We start from the raw sequence: 22,608 nt of genomic DNA on the forward strand, positions 1-22,608 counted from the left end.
TAGCCCATACATGCTACAGTGGTAAATCTTAGGGTTTTATCAGAGGACTCCTTGGGCTTTTCAGAGATACCAAATGTTTGAGAGTTTGGCCATGACAACATCATCTCCTTGGTCTATAAATATGGATTGAAATGTACCACAGTTCAATTCAGCAAATCAAATACAATGCACATTTTATTTTTATTTTTTTTATTTTGCAATAAACAATTTTTATCATATGTATTTTATGCAACAAACACTATAATGACATTTAAAAAAAGGAAATTGTTCCTGGGTCTCAGGAACTTATGGTAAGATGACTTCATAATTTCTTCTAATGTAAAATAATGAGATCTTTATAATGGTAGAGCAGGCTGCATATATGAAAATACACAGAAATATTAGTTCACACTTTAAATATATCTTATAAAAAAGTATATGTCACAATTTTCAAAGCTCTTCTTCAAAGCTATCTTGAGAGATATACCTCAAAAGCCTATTGTATCATATTTGATACATGTAATTTCAACATGCTTTTCAATAAAATAATATACTTTTTTTTTTTTTTTTACCAAGCATAGGTTGCTTATATTCATCAAATACTCATTTTAAAATATCAGTAACCATATAATCATTACTGTCACTTTTACTTTATTAAAATAAGCTGTCATTTATCCCAAAAAAATTGTCATTTCTGCGGAAGTCCGCTGCCATTTTAAATAGATCGATATAAATATTGAAACCACTTTTTTCACAAATAACCACTAGATGGTACCATAAACATGTGAAACTTACATACAAGTTTTTTTTTTTTTGCTTTTCAGCTTGAACAGAGAGTTAGACAGGAGTGGTCAAACATTGTGTATCATATTTGATACATACAGTGTTATAGGGTTACATCCAGAATCTCATAGCACTCGTAGCGCGCACACGCCAACCACTTGTGTATGCGCACACAGTCAAATGAAGCATGATTTGACAGCTAGCATTCAACTGTACGCAGACTTATACATTTGGCTTTAATGGAAGTGAATGAGGCCAGTCCATAAACGTTTAAATACACATTACATATGTTAACATGATTTTAGTGTGATAAAATCTGTTTACCATGATTTCAGTGCGATAAAATTGCTCACAGGTTTACGGCATGACACTATAATATTGGATATAAGTTGTAATATTGGTTATAACATTACACTGATAAGGTTAGCAAGTGATTTTATCACATTTGTAACATGTATAATGTTTATATAGTGGCTTTTTTTAACTTTTGAAACAATGTGCATTTAAATGTTTACAGACTGGCCCAATTTACTTCCGTTGCAAGTCCCTTACTATAACCGTGATTTTTTTCATTACCGAGGGAGGAGTTGAAATTATTTTTTGTGTTTATTCTGACTATTATTAATAATACATTTGACTGTTTACTGAACATTGGGGTCTTATCATATTGCTGTTGCCACCGTTTTATTAAACCACTTTGTGTTTTGCATTTGTGACTGAAAATTACTGTGTATGACTGAAAATTATTTAGGCGTACCGGTGCCAGTGACCCGATTGAAGTAGGGGTGGGAGAACAAAATCTATTCTCAGGTTAATCGATTCTGAGAACACGGCAGTGCAGTGGCGCTTATGCACGGGCCAGATGTTAGAAACATGCGCATAACCTGGATGTATCAACCACACACCATTATTCTCTGTATATAACTACGATCCCGAAATTAATTCACAAACTCGCGCACATGGCAATGGTAGAGTTGATTTCGTGATTACATGTCAACAAAGAACATGAAATATGTGTTTGTGCCTGTTATTGCACTAATTTGTACAACAAGGGAAACAAAAAACACCTGAAAATAATGATGAGACAGCGGTTCTGGGGATGTGGGCGATGTTTTTATTTTCGAATTATTTTTAGTCTGCTGCTTCCCAATGTCTTTTACTCCTCTTGCGCTCTTTCAATTGCTGTTGCACATTGCCAGTCTCTCGCATCTGGAACAGTTCGCACACCTGATGGCTTGTTACATAAATGTTAAGCAGGTGAGACTTCTACTCGCAGAGCAAACAGATGGAACAGTGCCGCATACGAGATGCTTGATAGATTTTTTAAAATAATAATCCTGCTATTTGTGCCACTTAATCGCTTGTGGTGAGAAAAGGAGAAGATGACATCTGCATGCTCACAAAAGCAAATTTCTTATGTAATCAACCTGGAGCACCAACCTGTAGTTATAGTTAAAATAAATCAAAAGGCCTCGGACAGATTTATTCTAATTAAAAATGTAATACCATTAAATAAAAATGATTAACAATGCTTTAAACATATACGTTTATTTAACATTCAATTGAATTATTTAATAGTATTGTGTTTAATTTATTTTCTTGTGTAAAGAGGTCAGTGTTTATCACTTTTTATGATGACAATACTGCCATACAAAGGCTGCGCAGTACACCAACAAAGTAGTTACTTGATTTGAGTGTGGATTTTATAGTTACTGCAATTTTCTCAAAACCCGGTTATAGTTGAGCAAGACCTGTCTGCCACAGGGCAACTTGCAATCTGACACCTCGTCCTAACTAGACGCGACACGACACCGTGATATTCATACACTAAAATGAGAATTATTGGCAATAAAATGTCGAAATCAGAGCAATCACAGACGGAACAGTGTGTTTATGAAACGCAACTCATTTTCTCAATGAAGCTCCACAACGCTTTCTACGGCAAGCCCCGAGGGGATAAATAAGCAATCACACACATACACAGTGCAAAGTTACTTTATGAATTGCATCCTTCTTCAGTCTGTTACGATTGTTTATGTTCACACGGTACTCCTATTGTTATTTCACCGATCTCCACGTAACAGGGAAGCGGAGAGCAATTTGCTAGTCTCCCCACTACCATTCTGAACCAGTGTGTGTGTGTTTGTGTGTGTGTGTGACAGAGCTCCGGCTAAAGAGAACGAGACCTCAAGCACAACATTCGGTAGGTGTCTGACACCCTCGGCCAAAATTTAAGCTGTTCTAAACTTCTAATGAGATGCCGGCTTTAATATATGGCAATAAGAATAATTTTAGACCTACACTATATGGCCAAAAGTTTGTGGACACCATACGTGCTTGATGAAAATTTGATTTCAAAAACTTAGGCATCAATTTCCCCCTTTGCTGTAATAACAGCTTCCACTCTTTTGGGAAGGCTTTCCACTATACTGTATGTAGTAACATGGCTGCAGAGATTTGCTCTCATTCAGACACAAGGCTATCAGTGAGGTCAGGAACTGATGTTGGTTGTTGGGGCCTGACTTACAGTTGCTGTTCCAGTTCACCCCAAAAGTGATCAGTGGGGTTCAGGTCTGGGCTTTGTGAAGGCCAGTCAATTTCTTCCACGCCAGACACAGTAAACCATTTCTTTATTCACAGGGGCATTGTCATGCTGGAACAGAAAAGGGCTATCCCCAAACAGTTGCCACAAATTTGGAAGCACACAAAGCCCAAGCCATTACATAAAGAAACATTAAGATTATTCTTTACTGGATTTAATGGAGTAAACAAATTCATTTATTAGAAGGGGGTGTCCACAAACTTTTGGCCATATAGTGTATGTGTTGACTGCGCTGCCTGGCGCGACGTCGCAGAAATAGAAACCATTCCAAAACTAGAAAGCCCTGTCGCTGTCGCTCGTCATGTGTCGCATCTGGTTAGGACAAAAACTCTGATTAACATGGAAAAGATACCTTTTATCGCGTGTCGCGGCATCGCATCACATCTGGTTAGAACACAATGTAAGAACCCCAATTTTGGTCAAAATGTGAAGTTACTGAGTTTTGCCTTTGCACAGCAGAATAATCAATAAGAAAAAAATGAAGATATATCAGGAATCGTTTTGAAATCAGATCGTGACTCCCAGAGTTGGATCGAATCGTGAGGTGCCTAAAGATTCCCGACCCTGCTCATGAAGTGTTTTATATTACAATAGGAATAAAAATTGCAACTCCCAAATGCATCTACACTGTGCAATAGTTATGTTTTACACTGCGATTGGCTGCTTTTAATCACTTCAGTCAACCGAGCAAGCGCGAAAAAGTTGTGTGAGACGTTTTAGTCAGCTTGAATGAAATGAAAAGCATCAAATTTTACTTTAAAAATTAAAAGTCTACAAAGTCTGGCCAACCAAAATATACCACATTTGATTGTTGTAGATTGTGTGACAGGAACATTAATTGTGTTAAGCAGTGCAGATGTCAATTTAGAGCTCTTATATACATTTAAGACGACCACACTTCAAAGACTGAACATTGTGTTTTTGTATATTTATGTTCACGGCTTTGAAACCGGTTAACATGAGCTGCTGTTTTTTTTTTTTTTTTTTTTTGGCAGACAGCCTGTCAAATTAACTGAAAATATAAAATTTGGTTAATAAGAATTTAAACTCCTTTGTCATGACTCACACTATGTTCCTGAATTTTGTCATAATTGATGAGCTCAGTTTTCTCATGCCTTTTTGTGCATGTTATATTGTGGCACATTAATGTTACCATCTCTTAAAAAAAACTGGACTACAACTGTGCTCCTAAAAAAAGCACAGTCTTGCTATAGGCTGCAAGGTATCACAGATGTAAGACCATTCAAAAAAGCATTTAAAATATTTAAAGGAGCAGACTAATTTCATTGTCCAAGCTGCTTTGTCTTAAGTTCAGTCCAGCTGCAAGACAGAAGCACTGGACGTACAGTAACGTTGAGACCCCCATGGCTACAGGAATTGGAACGAATCAAAAGCTTCTGTGCTTTGCAATTAAACCATGTATGCAGCAATTAAAGGCCATGCGAGCAGAACAATAAGCCATTTTATCCATGTCTGAAAAGACCTCTGTTGGCCTCGGCATGCTGAGCAGCTCATAAACAGAGCAGTAAATTAACTTTTGCTTCTCGGTTGGCCTTAAACAGAGCCTGCTCTCGCTTAGGTCTTATATTAACAGCTTCACAAATTACTGGTTTATTCACTTCCTAATGAGGTTCCCCCAGTGACGGTTTGTGTTTATAAAATCTGCATGCGTTATGAGAGGCACCGGGCCTACACTACAACACATCCTGTTTTGTGGAGGCTAAACACCACAGCACTCATTCAGAGTCTACCGCAGTTGTGTTTATTGTAATGTCTGCCTGTATTCCTTAGTCCACTTGCCAACAGAGAAAGGGTAATGTTACAAACTACTGTGTCAAGAGAAGCACTGTTCATGAAGCTAATATTAACAACAAACACCTAATTAAACTTGTAAGAGTGATAAAGCTTTAAATCTGATCTAGCTGTTATCAACAAGATGCCATTATCAGTGCATGTTTGTCATTATTACCTTTTCTGGAGGAGAATGTATGTTTCGTTCTAGATCATCCACTTGTTCTTAATTCTGAAACAAAAGAAAGAGCAACAAATCAGTCCTGCATCTTGTGTTGAATGAAGAAAAAAGAACATCAATTTATTTTTGCTGGTTCTAAACTTGACTTTATTAAACACCAGGATGCCCTAATCCAAACTATATATGCAACTAATGATAATACACACAGTTGACTAGATACATATGATACAATATCAATAAATGTCAAACAAGAAGCTTCACCAGTTGAAAAAAAATAAATAAATAAAAAATAAAAAAACATTTGAAGATACAATTTAACTGGGGTTTAAATATCAAGTGAAATTCCTAGTCAGTGCAACTCATGGCAACCCAAAACACTCTGGAGGGCAGGTACCATTAGTTATGGTCATGGTTTCTCTAAAGAGTCTAATTTGACAATAATACATAGACTTTCTAAAGCAAAAAAAAAAAAAAACTTGCCACACAAGTTTTGAAACAATTTTAAGCTGCAAAATTAACCCATTTGTCAAGGAAAAAGGAAGCTACCTTAATGATGAAGTCATTTAATAAGCAGGTCTCTCTAGAGTTGCCCTGACAGAAGATGAGCCAAAACCAATGTGTTGACCTTTTTTCTTTTTCAGAGAGGCTTTATCAGCCCACAGTGGTACTCACGGTCGCCACCCACCATACAGCGTTCCAGTTCCCCTCTTTCTTGATCTTCTGAAGATAAAGATCACCGATCCAAATTAATATATCGTCCTCTTCTGCACTGACGCATCACTATGGACCAACAGTGCTAATAAACCCAGACTAATAGACAGAGAGAGACAGAGATAAAGAACTCCCTCCCTCTGGCTCGCCTTCCATCTGTCAGTGTGCATAGTGCTCACGCTCCCCTTCCCCCGCTCAAACCTGAGGACAGGGCATGAACAGACCCCACTGGGACTCTGCCATGGAGTCGCACTCCCTTATATGGGCATACGGCTGCTCGACGCATGAGCCGGATGAGTGGTCTTTCCTGCTCCTCCTCCATCTCTTCACCTTTCTCTCTCTTATGAAGCCATCACTCTATTTTACATGCTCTGAAAAACCAGAGGAATTTCAGAATGAGAAAACACCACGTTACACACTATAATAAACGCCATAGCATTTGGCATTAATGGCAGATGGGCACCTGCAGGAAAACCATAAGTGCAAGGCAACTTGGGAAGATCTTCCTTTAGCCAATGATGGCATTTAAAGCATTTAATGTGATATTTTATCTGTGGTATTTCCCTCTTACCAGGTCCAGTTATTGAAATCAGGAAAAGAGAATTCCCAGAGAATAAACATGTTTTTCAGAACTCGCAGTGGAATTTTCCAGTGACCCCAGTAACATAAGCTGCAGCATGCTGAATAGCAGTTATCATTTGAGATTAAACTGAAAGGATAAATGAGGGAGGGTCCTGGCTCACGAGTCTGAAGATTATCTGCGTTAAAATGAAATATTTCTGCTTACTGAAATATGAGAATCTTTGCAAAAACCATAAAAATAAAGGAGAAAGCACTTGTCACAAACAAATACACAACTATCATGTTCACATGGGTGTCAGTTATTAACTTTCTCACAATCTATTCACTCAGAAAAATCACGGCTGCTGCAGACATACTGTATATAAAGCATCACCACAATTTGCCCGCTGCTTTCTGCCAGGATGACAACAATCTCCAAAGCAACTAAAGGGCAATTGCATAGCAAAGCACATATGAGTAACAGCTTTCCGCTGAGGCAACAGAACCACAGCAGTACAGATGATGAGCACTAGATACTGACTGGGGTGTAATGGTTCAAATTTCTCAAGGTTCAGTTTGTATCACGGTTTTAGGGTCACGGTTTCGATACGGTTCGGTATTTGCAATGTACAGGGAAAAAAAATACTCTATTTGGTAACAAACACTTGAACAGGTTTGCCCTGAATAAAAATAATTGTTTTACAGTAACCATAGTTTAACCATGGTATTTGTAGTAAAAACATAGTAACCACAAAATCAACATGTTTACAATATATAGCATAATTATGGTTACTATATGTAAACAACAGCATTACTGTTGTAAAGCCATGGTTAATTGTATCAAAACCATGATTTCTGCAAAGAAGCAGTCATGGTTACTACAATATTACTATAGTAAAACCATGGTTCATTTTCGCTGGGTCTTTAACTAAAAAACCCTTTTCTCCAATTAATAAATCAACATTTTAACTCAATACCTGCACTATTACACTACATGCATCGACATAAAATGCATTTCAAACTCTACTGCACATATATTCAACATTCAGAGTTTGTGCATCCCTATAGAAGGAACTTTGCTATTAAAATGGATACGAGGGATGTTGTGATGTGGCTCGAGTGTTTTAATCATACGTGGAAATCACACATTTTTGTCAGCAGAGTAGGGAAACATATCAATGGCAATGAACACTCCAGTCACTTTAGTTATTGTTTTATGCCTGTCCGAATCAGCACTGAGTGCTCGCTTAAAAAACGAAAGGGAGTGTGTGCAGTTTCGGCTCATCTGCGGCTCTGTGCGTGCCACGCACTATCTTTCCCCGGTGATTTCGGCATAAATGATCATATGTTGATGTATTACCATTATACAGCACTTGTGTCGAGCGATGTCTGCAAACAGTGCCTGTTTTGTAAACGTTTTTTGACCATCGTTGTTGTAATTGACTGCAAAAAGAAAATGTTTCCAGACAGGAGACCTGAATAACACAGGGGACTTCTCTATCATTGGCTCGTTTTCTCCACTTGCCATTTTCAACTACACACAACCCTTGCAGAACTGTGATGAATCAAGTTGACCCACGTGAAACACAGGCGGAACGTATCCATCTACAGATCTATTCAGGTGCATTAGCGGAGGTTGTAACTGTGCATGTCTATTTGACTCTTTATTTTCTTCACAAAACTCTGTGGTCCAGATGCATCAATAAACTTGAGGTGAACCGCGATCCCAATGCTTCCAGAATCATGGGTGGCGAACTGTATGGTTCGTTTTTTTACCGAGAACTGTTACACCCTTAATCCTGACCTAGAATCAAAGTACAAGTTGTACTTGGCTTCACTTAACACGGAAGGCTTTTTAGATTAACAAAACTAATTACATATTGTAACAAGTATCATTAATTAGCCAACATCACATGCTTGGTATTTGTTTTTTCCAAGGATTTCTGTGTATACAGGAACAGGAGCTGAAAATGAGTTTCAAAGCAGAACAGTGACTAATAGAGATGTACGAGAAAAGCATAAATTCTTGATGGATTTTAAATTAGCCGATCATTGCAGATCACCTCTTTGCTTTAAATAAAAAACTCAGATATGCTCCATATTACTCAATATCAAGTAGTCTGAGGAGGAGTACTGCCCAATTTCAGAGCAGTAGACTTTGACCAGCTGTTAACCTCCAGGACAAAACTGTGTGACTGCGTGAGGCAGATGGGCTCTTCAAATGACCCAGGCCAAATGATCGACAGCATGACATTTTCAAGCAAACAACTCCCAGATTCCATTTTCACTTGGGGGATCACAGCAGAACTATCATCACACTTCTATACTTGTAGTTAGTGCCACAATAGCATGCCAGTGCAAAAACATGACAATCTGTGGCTGCTGACCAAACAATGGATAATTTGGAAGCATAGTCAGAGGCTGAGACAAAACTCATTGTCGTGAAATGGGTGGTGATCTGTCCCAAAAAAACTGACCGCATCATGAAATTGTAGCTCCTCTAGGCAATGGCTGGCCTTTTAAATGATGACATCATCATGGCTCTAAAAGATCTGGTTGTAATCATGAGGCAACATTAATTTCCATGCACACACTAACATTTTCATGTTTTAAAGTAGGAAAAGAAAAGGTGTTAATTAGGGCTGGGAAAAAAAAATCGATTCTGTTACAAATCGCGATTCTTGAGCAAAACGAATTTAAAACAGTCACCCTGATGAAAACTCGATTCTTTTATTTACTAAAAAAAAAATCCATGTTTATCTCAATGCTGCAATGATTAATAGATAAATATAGGAAGCTATATTTGTACAAATGTTCCACACTAACAGGTTTTCTCTTTGAGAAGTTTTGTCTCTTTAATTCTTTACGTTTAGTCCTTTAATACACTGCTGCTACAGCTATCAAAGTGCCGTTTGTTCACAGTAAGACGTCAAAATCCTCTGCTGAGATCAACGTTCCTGTTATGCATAATCCAAAAGTTTTTTGAGAGGTGTTGTGGAGAGTATTTGTCAGAAGTCACTCTGCAGATTCTGTCTGACACTTCTTTAATAAATAGTTTAGCTGTAAAAAGGCTCATCAAATTGTTGGGTGGCGTAAACTGAATGTTGCGTCCCCGCGATATTTCTAATCTAACAGCCAGGTTATTCCTGCGCAGTGGCAGGTAATTTTGCACATTTACAAGCCACCGTTGACAAGAAATGCCGCTATACACGAAGACGCGTGCTTGAGGAATCACACCTGATTATATTTTGAAGAACAGATGAAAGAATTGCCGGCGATGCACGTGTTTGGTTTGCTTTTTTGTTCATAAGTTTATTTGCGCTTTGGTGCCAATGCATGTTGCTCAATCATGTCGCGCAAATGGTGAGTTCTCACTTTTTTTCTCTGTCAGTCATCTGGGAGCAGCTCATAAGAATAGAGTGGTCTATGAGAACGCTGCATAAGATCTCAGACTTACTCAGGATGCATATGCAAAATGGTTCTTGAACAAGTTTTCTATTTAGCCTCCATTTGTATGTTACAAAATTACCATTATGATAATAGTAACAGCCTGTGGTAATATATATTTTAAAATAACAAAATTAGTTTGATAAGTTAAAAAGATATGTTGTATATATTTATTTGTTGAATACAAATGGACATAATGCAGCCTTATAAGTGGGTTCCTTTGCATTAACTAGTCCAGACAATGCACTGACTGCTCGATTGTAGTTTTAAATTGATAGTTTTGCACATCCCTACCTTTTATCTGCAAGCTATATTACAGATTGAAACAACTGTCATTTCAGACACAACTGTTTTTTTAATAGACATTTCTTTCTGAGGAAAAAAGAGAGTTAAAGTTTATTTTTATCTTTAAAAAAAAAAAATTATATCAAAACATCAAATCGCAACACTTACGGAATCACAATATCGCAATACATATCGAATCAGGTAGGAAATATCTTTGTAATTGGGGGGGGGGGGTCGGTGGCAATTCCTAGCCCTAGTGTTAATCCTATCTATTCAGTGCATTATTTTGCCAATGTTAAGTGTTTAACCCAGATATAATTCAACACATCAGCCATTCAAGAAGCTCCTAAGAGCCACTCCCCACAGTTCATCCGGTGGTTAAGCTACACAAAGGCCCCTCTTTCTGATTTCGAATTCTTAATTCAGCTTTTCAGCACCTACATATGTTGTGTTGTGATACAGTTAACGTAACATTTCCTTATTTTTTCTACTTTGCACAAGTGCTCCTAAACAAAATGGTTAACATAGAGCCCTGTACTGTAAACAATGTGCATCAGATCCACCTACACACATACCAGTGATTCTACAGAATAACAGGTGAGAAAGAACACTTCCTCTGTGATGACACCCATGGAGGAAAGTAGCAAAGTGACCTTACTTCTCAATGTATGGGAGTTCATGAATGCCTTTTCAAGCTCAGGTATGTACGGTCTTCCATTAGTTGCAGTCTCAGTGCTGAAAACATTGTAACAGGACACTACACAATAAGCACAAAAGTCTAGCCTAACAAATAATAGTGAAGTACAAACAGCTATTTCCTGTTTCTGTCTCCACAACAAGCCTGTGAGCAGTCATATCTCTAGTAGTTTCTCTATGATCTGTTGTTGCTGGGATGGCATGATTATCATTTACAAAAAATACATAATACTTGCGACTTATCGATCTCATAAGGGGGCATCTAAACACAGCCAATGAAAAATATCAGAAACTGTAACAGCTATTCTGTATGAAAACAGTCCCTTAAATCATTACTTAACCAGGTGGTGCAGGGCTTTTTTACCTAAATGGAAAAATACCTTTCAAAATTCAGTGAAAATGCACACCTTGGTGAGGTATTAATAAATAGTCATTGATATCTACAGTGAACAAACAGTGGGGAAAAGTAGATTTATATCAAAATATTGGACTTGAATTTTAAAATGCAGCCAAATAGACATTCCACTGTCTTGTATGATGTTAATCATAGTCAAACAACAATAACAAAAAACAAGAAAACTACTCACTGCTCTTGGCTGGATAACTTGATAAAGTGAAGACCAGTAATTTAAGTAGCAGCACATTACATATCATTACTTTCCATTTCTGAATGTTACCTGAATACCTGATACTGCTTTTAAAAACCTCAAGCATGGTTTTCTGAATTTGTATCTTTGTTACACTGTTTTTATTTATTATATTGCTTGTAATTGGTTTCATTTTTTCTTTATTACTGACCGCTCGTCTTGAATAATTACTTAAGAACTTTACTCAAATTAGTCAAATTTGTTGTGGCAACTATTCATAATTGGTATTTAGAAATGTCTAACTGTAGTAAACCCAAATTAATAAGAATCAAATCAAGCATGGGAATCAGAATCCAAATGGGAAATCTGTATACCCAGCCCTAAGCAGGGCTCCAAATTTCAACTAAAATTTTGGGACCATTTTGTATGACTAAATTTTAATAGAAATCTGAACTGGAGTGACCAAAATTGTCCAACTATTTTTGATTATGTGCTACCATTTTCTTTAGTATGGGAAACACAAAAGACAAACACTCTACAAGTGGGACAAATGTTGTGGGTGTTAATCTTGTTCAGGGATGCTGTCCCTTTAACTTTATTTTACACTTCTATTTTAGAAAATCACACTTACACCTACACACTACATATTGTTTGCAGTGGCACATACACTTCATACAGTAGCACTGACTTCGATGTACTAACAAAGCACACAACAAATCACTTCAAATATATAAATTTAATTGATATGATATTCTCAAATAATATAAGAGTTTAAAGCCTACATGGCTCCATAATTATAATATAACTCAATCCTACAGCATGCCAACCACACAGGGTGGTCCAAAGCAAGATAAAATATTTAGTACCACTCTAGTGAAAAAGGTCAGCGAGCAATGCACAAGTGCATATTGTTTGCTTTAAAGAAGCTTTCAGGGCAGAACACAGAGCTTAAATCTACTTCTTAAAATTTACAGCCAACAGACACCATACCTGATGTGATATTCTGCATCAATAGACTAAAAGGCCTGTCATAATAAAGGGCTTTTATTTTTTCAACCGAGACTTGTAAGGATCATAAAAGGCTTAAAAGGAACATGGGCTGCTCCACCCTTCAAAACATAACAGAGACACCACAGGGCGAGACCTCATGGTTTCATCCATTTTTAAAGACCTCTCTGTTTTGACTAAGGAGGAAAGCAAACCTAGAAATGGTCCACGGGGTGGAGCAACACTTCCAAAACAACGTACCCCATTCAAAGAGTACATATGAATCTCTGGTCTTAACAGTATTAATGTTTAACATAATATTTTTATTTCACAGTTTCTGAGGGGTATTCCAGAAAGCAAGGTTAACTTACCATGATATAAACCCTGAACTTTCGGTTAATTAACCCAAAACTTGCTTACTCCCGGTATGGGTTTTCCAGAACACCTGCACAGGTGTTGGTTCACTCAACCGTGAGTTTGAAACTCAGAGTTTATGCGCATTCATGGTGAACTCAGAAAGGCATTCTCAGAAAGGCAGATCGCCGAATTCTCGAGTCACCATGGAAACAGAAGCTAAGAAGAAAGGCGTGCCATATTTCAGTGATGCAGAACATGAAGTTTTAATGACTGCAAATGAGCATTACTTCATCTTAATTCGTAATAGCGATAGGAGCTGCATCAGTTTAGGACTGAGTGTTTGCTTGACAAAGTATACTGAATCATTGCATGAATTTTTAAATTAATAAAACTATAAAGTTTTACCGTTCATGTAAAAGCTTAATTCAACACTAATATTAGCCCTGCATTTATGTTTAATAGGTCGAATGTTATTTGTTTGCACTGAACATCATTATAAGTATTAATATTCATATTCTACTCATATTACAATAATAGGCTATAGGTTTACTATATATTTTATTTTAAGATTCATTTTACTGGTATTTACCATGTTCTGTGCATGCTAATTTTATTTTACTGTATGTCATTTGAACTGATGTTTTTTTCTTTCTTTTTAATACCATTTGATGTACCCAGTTTAACATTGGGGTTTCTAAAATCTTAGAATCATATCACATTTAATTTCCCACAGTTGCAGAGAGTCATTGTATTAATAGACCCTCTTTCAATTGTAGGATCTCCCACATTTGTCATCATTTTTCATAGATTGAATGTAATGTTTATCGGTAGGTTACACATGATTATTCTTAAGATGAAGATCTGCTGTAACAGAGGTGGAGAATGATGGGTGTCCCACAGTTATGTGACCATAATGTCCTTTTCTTATTTGATGTGGCAATAAAACTTGTTTGTTGTGTTGTCCCCTGAAAGGCAATGGCTGTACAGTCTCATGTAGAGGGTCCATCTACCTCCAACAACTTGGTACTGAATGATGTTGTTTTAACTGAAGATCATGTGCCTGATTATACATTATAGATGTTCATGATCTCAATATTAGAGAAAAGTAACTCATCTCTTCCTAGTGTAAAGGAAGCTGTAAAAGGTCCATACTGAAAGGCAGATTAAACATGTAATTTAAAGAAGGCCATGCAGCTTCTAATGGAGTAGAGGAGGCTGAGCATCAGAAAGACATCTTTTGATTGAATCACTTGACCACCAGCTTAAGGAGGGCACTGTAGGTTACTATATGACAGCATGTCTCATTTATATTTTAAGATAATAAAGAGAGTACAATGAACAAGTCTGGAAAGTGTGCATTTATATGTACAGTACATGAATTAAAGTGATGAGAAATCGAATCTCTAACCTATATGCTAGATCTGTGGTCTGTGAAATGATCACATATTATCTAGTTAGTGAAGAAGAAGAATGAGTGATTAATTGCTTAAGCTTTGAATTGGCAGACATTACCTGCATATTGATACGATGTAATGTAATGTTATAAATAACATGAATATTCATTGACTGAAGGAACTGTAAAAAGAATGTGGGTGCTTTAATAATTGTATTATTTGATATTTATAGATATGTTCATTAAATTAATATCATGAAATAAAATTATTTATTAGAAAGTCTAAATATAAATACATAAAGCCCTTTCTTTACAGTGAAGAGTGTGGAGGCCTGTCCAATGTGTTCTACGTTAAAAAAATATTACAATAGGGTTGGGCGATCTTCTCCATTGTCAGATCATCCTATCGTCAGCCTGTGAGATTGCCAACAGACGAACACCGGTACTACCGCTGGTTGGACGCTAGGTGGTACTATGGGGTAATTTACGTTAAGCAGGGTTTGGGTTAAACCTACACAATAAAGCAAGACACCTTGATTTCGAAATTTAATTTGCATTTATTTTACCTAAACTTAAAATGAAACTGGAAAAAATGTAAGTGCAATTAAAATGTGTGTTGCTCAACTTTTTGAAATATGGCTTTATAAGAGCTGTAAAGGGCAACATCTCTTTGGCAGAGAACCTACTTCATCTGTGCATTCTCCACTGGTCGGGCATTTCGTGTCTGGGAAGATCCATCATGTATGTGAATAAATTAGTTTTGTTCCCTCCTACACGATATATATATATATATATATATATATATACACACACACACACACACACACACACACACACACACACACACACACACACACGGTTGTGATCAAAAGTTTGCATACCCTTGGAGAATTGGTAATATATGTAAAATCTTTAAAGAAAACATGAGTGAGCAGGAAAAACACACTTCTTTTATTTCTTATGGGATTCATATTCAACTGTAGGTTATAACAGAATGGCACAATCATAAAACAAAACATGGCAACAATGAAAATGCAGAATCAAAAGTCTGCATACCCTTAGTTCTTAATACTGTGTATTCGAACTCGCGACTCCAGGGGTGGTAGTCAGCGTCAATACTCGCTGAGCTACCCAGGCCCCCAAAGAGAATGTATCTTAAATATAAAGTGTATTTTGTATACAAGTGTATTTTTCACTTTGTTATACTTCTGCAAGTGCAGTAAAGACAAAATATACTTATATTCAAGATCTATTCTCTAAAAGTCTAAATATCTTATATGCTGCTTCTCAGGTGAATGCATCTTTTTTTAAAGGATTTTTAGAAATTTTAAAATATTTGTATTTTTTATATTATATTCAACAATTTATTTGTGTAGCTGCTAAAGTAAATGTACGTTGTTTTAAATTAGTTTTAGATATTTATATTGGAAAACAAGCCAAAACAAAAACATATTTTGTTGCAGTGGGGCGCAGACTACCCTCTCTCATTTTTCTGTTCACTTCAATCCATCTTTAACTCACAAAAAAACTCTCTCTTATTAATAAAGCTGCGTATTGCCAATTTTCTTCATGATAAGAAATGCACAGTGACATATATTATGATTCAATAAGCTGTGAGCCATCACGTTATAATCTAGCTGCAGCAAGCGTGCGCGCTTTAGGGATGAGCATCCCCATGACAGAGTGTGCCTCAGCCGGGTGCAGTTTCAATCTCTCCCCCTTAGATCGGGACATTCGTGCAACTCATAGAAGAGCCACTGACCGCACAGAGAAATGCCCGTTTCTGAGTTTGTAGTAATTTACATGATCTGCTTCCTTATTATTTGAACTTTAATAAAGCTATAACGCATTAAAGATAACTGCATTTAAGATGTAATGCCGGGGTGTTTCCTTTAAAGACGCTCAACACGCAAGTTTTGCTCCAGCTCCGCTTATTCCACAACGAGAGTTCTTCTGTATTTATTTATTTTTATTATTCCCTCTTACTTTGTAATCTACATCACCTGAAGCTGTTTGAACTGTTTAGAGTGCATCTGGACTGTAAGCTGTGTAATTCTTCCTCTCCTCAGTCAAGCACAGTGCTGCTCTCACGCATCATCATTAGAATTGAATGTAATCTCATGTTACGTTAAATTAGATCAAACAACATTCGACAACAAAAAATTGTGACAATTATTTTATTGTTGATGTTGTCGATAACGTCGACTAATCGTTTCAGCCCTATATATATATATATATATATATATATATATGCCTAAGTCTTTCTTGACTGTTACCGGATGGCCCAGACACAGAGACCACAAGAGTACAAATTGAACGAAATCCCAGATGCAGTTTATTGTGCTACTCCAATCCTAATCAATAATTACCAGAAGAAATAAGTGGTACACAATATGGGACTTTTAATTATAAAGAAGCCCGAAATACACATGGGACTCTTATTTTGAAATGTCAGCAGTCCCAGTTGTGAGCTCACTGACGGCTGATTCACTGAGAAAGTGAGGTGAACTGCTAACCTGAGCTCCTGAGTTCAAACCCTGTTCTTTTTGGGTGATTCATGAAAAAGACCTTCTCTCGCACGCTGGGTTTGTTGTGGTGTGCAGTGCAGCGAGCTCATCAGCAACAGAATGGGTGAAAAGTGTCGCGAGACACACTAGTGCACGCTCAAAAGATGATATCTGACGAAACCACATATGAATGCACACAACCCGACTGTCATCAATGGCGACTAGATTTTAAATTATTGTCGCAATCAATTATTTTTGGTGGCATTTCAGACCATTTTAGTCGCAGTCTGGAGCCCTGCTTTATAATACGTTAAAAGTATAATCAGGTGCGTAATCTGAGTTTCCACGCCCACTGTGTCGCTATCAGAAGGGCACGCATGCGCTGACAACCTCTGAAACTTACTGACATCTACCTGAAATAAACTAACTCTGGAACATAACCTACTCCGGAGCAGGTTATATTCAGAGAGTAAGTTGCTATGACAACTAACATACCCTGAAAATTACCTCAGATTTTGGTTATCCACTTATTCAGAATAAACTTACCCGGGTAAATTGCTTAACCTGATCTCTGGAATACCCCCCTGCTCTCTTAAGGAGGCAACAGTTTATCTAGCTTATGTTCTTTAAATTTTGTATATCAGGCAAGGGAAGAGAAAAAAAAAAAAAAAAAAACAAAACAGCCTCAGTGCATAAATGGATGGGGGTTTGGTTGGTATTCAGAGATGGCCTCCACAGCCCGTCATAAAGTGTGTAGGACTTTGAAGCACACAATTCTTCTTACAGACAGCTTTTGGTCTGAATGGCAGTTCTGTTCTGTGATCTCTGAATTTCAAAAGCACTGAGATACAAAGAGAGCCATGTCTCAGAGTTTTGGAGAAGAGAGAGGATCTTCAATTATCATCCAGCCCAATCCAAGTCTGTAGTACTGCACACACACACAAAACCCTTGCATTTTGGGCTCATGTCTTATCCTGTAATTAGCATGACTCTATGGTATTTTAAAGACACAGCAGTGGACCTACTAGCTTAAAAAATTATTTACAAGTCCACCCAACATTATTATTCATCCTGGTCCACTTGTGTTTGTTGCAAAAAGGGGTTAAACCTGTTACTAACTATGCATCTATCTTTTGGATTCCTGACTGACTATATCAAAAGATATCTGGGTCACACAGTCTCCATAACCAGCTCACTGTTGCTTGATGTCATAAAAAAAAGAGCATATGGTATTTGGCTAACCCTGCATTCCAAATAAATACAAAGAAAGAAATAAACAGTAAAGCTAGGACCAGGTTACATAAATTTAAACAAAGGAGTTCAAATTAAGAGAGAAAGAGGGAGGGAGAAAAAGAATATCTGAGCAATGATGCATTTTGTTCATAGTGCTATAGAAACTGTTACCATGGACAATAACGTCATAAATCTTAAAATTCCAGCAGCTGCTAAAATCAATGAAAAAGCAGCTTAACTAACAACAGCCAGAGTTTACACAGTCAAGTTCATATGCCAGCTGGGGAGTCAGCTCTGGGAACACTCCACTTTACAGTATGCTGGTCAACATGGTTTGTCACCTACATAATCGCCTGCAGTAAGCAAAACTATGTTCTCAGGCACAACAGTCGAGCAACAAGATTTCACAAATATCCTACTTAAGATATTATGTAAAAAAATATCACCAGTGGTTTTTTCAATCATTGCACATCACATAAGCTACTTCCCCTCTGATTAACCTCAGCGTAGTGGCCCCTCTGACACAGGGAGGAAATAAGAAAGCGAAAAAGAAGCAGGAAGTTTGCTGATAGTGAACAACAGAAAACACCACACTGGTGTTGCCAAATATAGTGCAGTTTCGGCAATGCCAACAACCTGTCATGTGTTTGGTTGAGTTCAAGTTACCTGTGCTTGCAAAAAAAGATTAAATTTCTGTATATCCCAAAGCAGTGGGCTCTGAGGGATCTTCTACCAAAATATGAAAATATTTTACAGAGTTTATTAATCGAATGCAGTTGTATATAAATGTTAAAAGATCATCTGTTCGTTTAGAAGCATAATGACAGCAGTTCAGTATTTGTTTGAATATTTTTTCTTGTGACTGAGGAATGATACTGTATGGGAGAAAATTTAGAAAATGTAAAAGTCTGAATGGACCATTTTTATATTTTCAGTAAAGTGAGAAAGATTAGGCTACCAACTAGCGCTGTCAATTGAGCAGAGAATCTAAATTCAAATTTTTACCTTCAACACTTTCAAATAATATTCAAATTTTAAAGTCAGCTGATTTTTAAATTGACGTTGTTTCCTTAGTCCACAAGAGGGCGAATTAAATACATAAACCATACAGCACCATTAAATTATTGCAAAGAACATTCCTGGCTGTTAAAAAAAGAGCATTCCCCTTTCAACTAATAAATAAATAAATAGTTATAGTCAATCCATATTCTCAAATGTTAAGTCAAAAGTAAAATGGTGGGGGGGGGGGTGCATTAATAGGCAGTCCACATGGTGTTACACTTGTACTGATGCCACAGTGTACTACTCCAGACTCAAGCTATACTAACAGTGATATACCACATTGTTTTTTAATTAATTACAGTTGTATGTAGGGTAGCAATATTCCCAGATAGCAGTGGTATTCGGCTGAACTCAGGGGTGGAGCGGCTCAGACTATGAGCACAAGCCAGGGGCTGTTCAGTCAGACGGAACACAACAGAATGGAACGTGACGTTCTTGAGACACACATTTCCAAGTTGAACTCCTTTCCTGACAAAGCATTTAAAAAAATCATTGCTTAATCTGAGAAATGCTTATGAGAGAGCAAGACTTAACGTAAGGGGCTGTTCACACAGAACTCTTTTGCAACCATAAATTTGTTTTTCTTTGTAAACGCGTGCTAGACAAACGTCTTTGTTTCCCTTTGTTTTTGTTTATTCAGCGTCTCGTGCAGGGGCGCTGTTTTTTTAGATGCTGTATCTAATTAAAAAGAACTTTAAAAAGCATAGAGACAACTGCTTTCTGTTAAACCAAATTTTTTGCACTGTGTCTAGCCTTTTTTTTAGCGCAAGCATGTGATCGATCTGAAGTCATCATCAGTTCTTGGCACACATCCAAATTTCAAATGCACAGTTTAAACATTCGAATGTGCATATTTTTCTTACATTCGACAAATATTAGAATTTCTCATTTTAATTTGACAGCCCTAATACCAAATACTTATTTTATTGCATTTCCAAGTCATCCATGACAGATATGACTTCTAATTTCGTGAAAATTAATCTGAACAAAAATCTAGGCTATTTGTTTATTATTAAAGGCTCGTAACATGCTTATTAATAAAGATAAATGTAGAAATTTAATAGCCTAATCGTTAGCACGGCAGCTAACGTTAGCAACTTCATACAGTCTGAGAAAGCCGAACTGCTTGTGTTTTTAGCGGCCTGCAGCTGATCGTCAAGATGTAGAACACTGGCCAAATACAGAAAATTACTTATCAAAAAGCTTATCATTGATATCATGGATTTTATTTTTCGCATTAACTGTTGAGATCGTTTTTTTAATACCAATTTTGCATTTGGCGGTTTAGAAGTGCTAAATATGTGAAGTCTAGCGCACACTACATGACTCAAGCTCGTCTTCTTTAATGTTTTGAGTTGGCAACTGAGACCAACAGTCGTGTAGTGTACGTTACTCATGTGACTGGCCTCATGAAGTAACAGATGCTACAACGGATTTCCAACCTGCTTGAAATCTGGCCGATGAGATGTCATGTGTGCGCACCATTGTGATGAGCGAGAAACTGGCAATGAGCTACAGCCAATGAAATACACTGATCAGCCATAACATTAAAACCACTGACAGGTGAAATAAATAACATATATTATCTCGTTACAATGGCATCTGTCAAGGGGTGGGATATATTAGGTAGCAAGTGAACAGTCAGTTCTTGAATTTCATGTGTTGGAAGCAGGAAAAAAGGGCAAGTGTCACGAAATCCACTGCCGAAAGCGCCTACAATGGGCATGTGAGTGTCAGGACTGGACCATGGAGCAATGGAAGAAGGTGGCCTGGTCTGATGAATCACGTTTTCTATTAGATCATGTGGACGGCCAGGTGCGTGTGCGTCGTTTACCTGGGGAAGAGATGGCAGTAGGATGCACTATGGGAAGAAGGCAGGCCGGCGGAGGCAGTGTGATGCTCTGGGCAATGTTCTGCTGGGAAACCTTGGGTCCTGGCATTCATGTGGATGTTGCTTTGACACGTACCACCTAAAGAATCTAAAGATTGTTGCAGACCACGTACACCCCTTCATGGCAACGGTATTCCCTGATGGCAGTGGCCTCTTTCAGCAGGATAATGCGCCCTGCCACACTGCAAAAATTGTTCAGTAATAGTTTGAGAAACATGACAAAGCGTTCAAGATGTTGACTTGGCCCCCAAATTCCCCAGATCTCAATCCGATTGAACATCTATGGGATGTGCTGGACCAACAAGTCCGATCCATGGAGGCCCAACCTCGCAACCTACAGGACTTAAAGGACCTGCTGTTAACGTCTTGGTGTCAGATACCACAGGACACCTTCAGAGATCTTGTTATGTCTATGCCTAGACGGGTCAGAGCTGTTTTGGCAGCACGAGGGGGACCTACACGATATTAGGCAGGTGGTTTTAATGTTGTGGCTGATCAGTGTATAGAGGGCACAAAAGGAGAGAAAGCATTTGGAAGCTGGAGACAAATAATGTAATAAAACAACACATCACCTACGTCTTCAAAACCACTGTCTTATTATTAGTTTCGACCCCCTGTTAGCCAGCAACGAAGACCATTTCTGACCCAGGAAAAATCCTGATCCAGAACTTTTTCCATATGTATGAACAGTTCAACATGTATTTAACATGTAGACACACATACACACTAGGTTATATGGTTAGTCTGAATTAGGCCGGTCACGATTATTAAATAACCATGTGTTCGTGGTTATTTGATCTAATCGCGGTTATTTGAGACAGCTGCAATTATTAGGCATTCTAATTCCAGAATTTATTTCCCTTATTACTGTTCATGGTATTTATATTGTGTATAAATACCATGAACAACGTGTTTGTGTGTCATTCAGTTGAACTCAAGAGTCTGAGCGTCACTGAGCTGCACCACAGAAGTCAACCAGCTCCTGTCCAGAAGAGCGCGTGAAGTGCTCTGATGCACACGCTTTCAGCAGAGGCTTGCGCCAAACTACCGTGAAATATAAACGAACAAGTATAAACTGCGAAAATGAACACAAAGCACTCCGATTTCACTTTAAAGAGGCCCCATTATGCTTTTGGGATTTTACCTTTCCTTTAGTGTGTAATATAGCTGTTTGTGCACGTAAAAGGTCTGGAAAGTTACAAAGCACAAAGTCCACCCCAAAAGGAGTTACTCTCTCCCACAGAAAACACTGCTCCTGAACTGCCTGAAACACCTGGTTTGCAATCCAGCCATTACTTCCGTGACTTATCTATGTCACTATGTAAAACATTTGCATAATGCCCACCTAAGGGCTACTTCAGTTATGATAAGGGGCGTTACATTTCTGACACAAGCTCTAAGCGGTTGACCAATCATAACAGACTGGGCCAGCTGACCAATCAGAGCAGACTGGGCTTTTCGGAAAGGGGGGCTTTAAAAGGACAGGAGCTTAAACAGCGTTTCAGACAGAGGGTGAAAAGAGGTGCTTCAGCAATGTACAGTATGAGAAAAATAG

At 37.7% G+C, this 22,608-nt stretch overlaps 1 protein-coding gene across 6 annotated transcripts in view; it reads right to left on the bottom strand.

Moving 5' to 3' along the window:
- The window catches only part of LOC127416172 (CYFIP-related Rac1 interactor A), a 41,512-nt gene that overhangs the window by 13,873 nt on the left and 5,031 nt on the right, over positions 1-22,608 (bottom strand). For 4 of the 6 annotated variants that reach the window (XM_051655363.1, XM_051655366.1, XM_051655364.1 and 1 more), the window contains exon 2: positions 5,334-5,387. The gene's annotated coding sequence lies outside the window, so the exon portion shown is untranslated. Of the gene's footprint in view, positions 1-5,333; positions 5,388-6,008; positions 6,193-22,608 lie in introns of those variants that run through there. The other 2 variants (XM_051655365.1, XM_051655367.1) reach the window with 2 other exon arrangements.

The sequence above is a fragment of the Myxocyprinus asiaticus genome, chromosome 25 (genome assembly GCF_019703515.2).
Source record: "Myxocyprinus asiaticus isolate MX2 ecotype Aquarium Trade chromosome 25, UBuf_Myxa_2, whole genome shotgun sequence".
Taxonomy (NCBI): Eukaryota; Metazoa; Chordata; class Actinopteri; order Cypriniformes; family Catostomidae; genus Myxocyprinus; species Myxocyprinus asiaticus.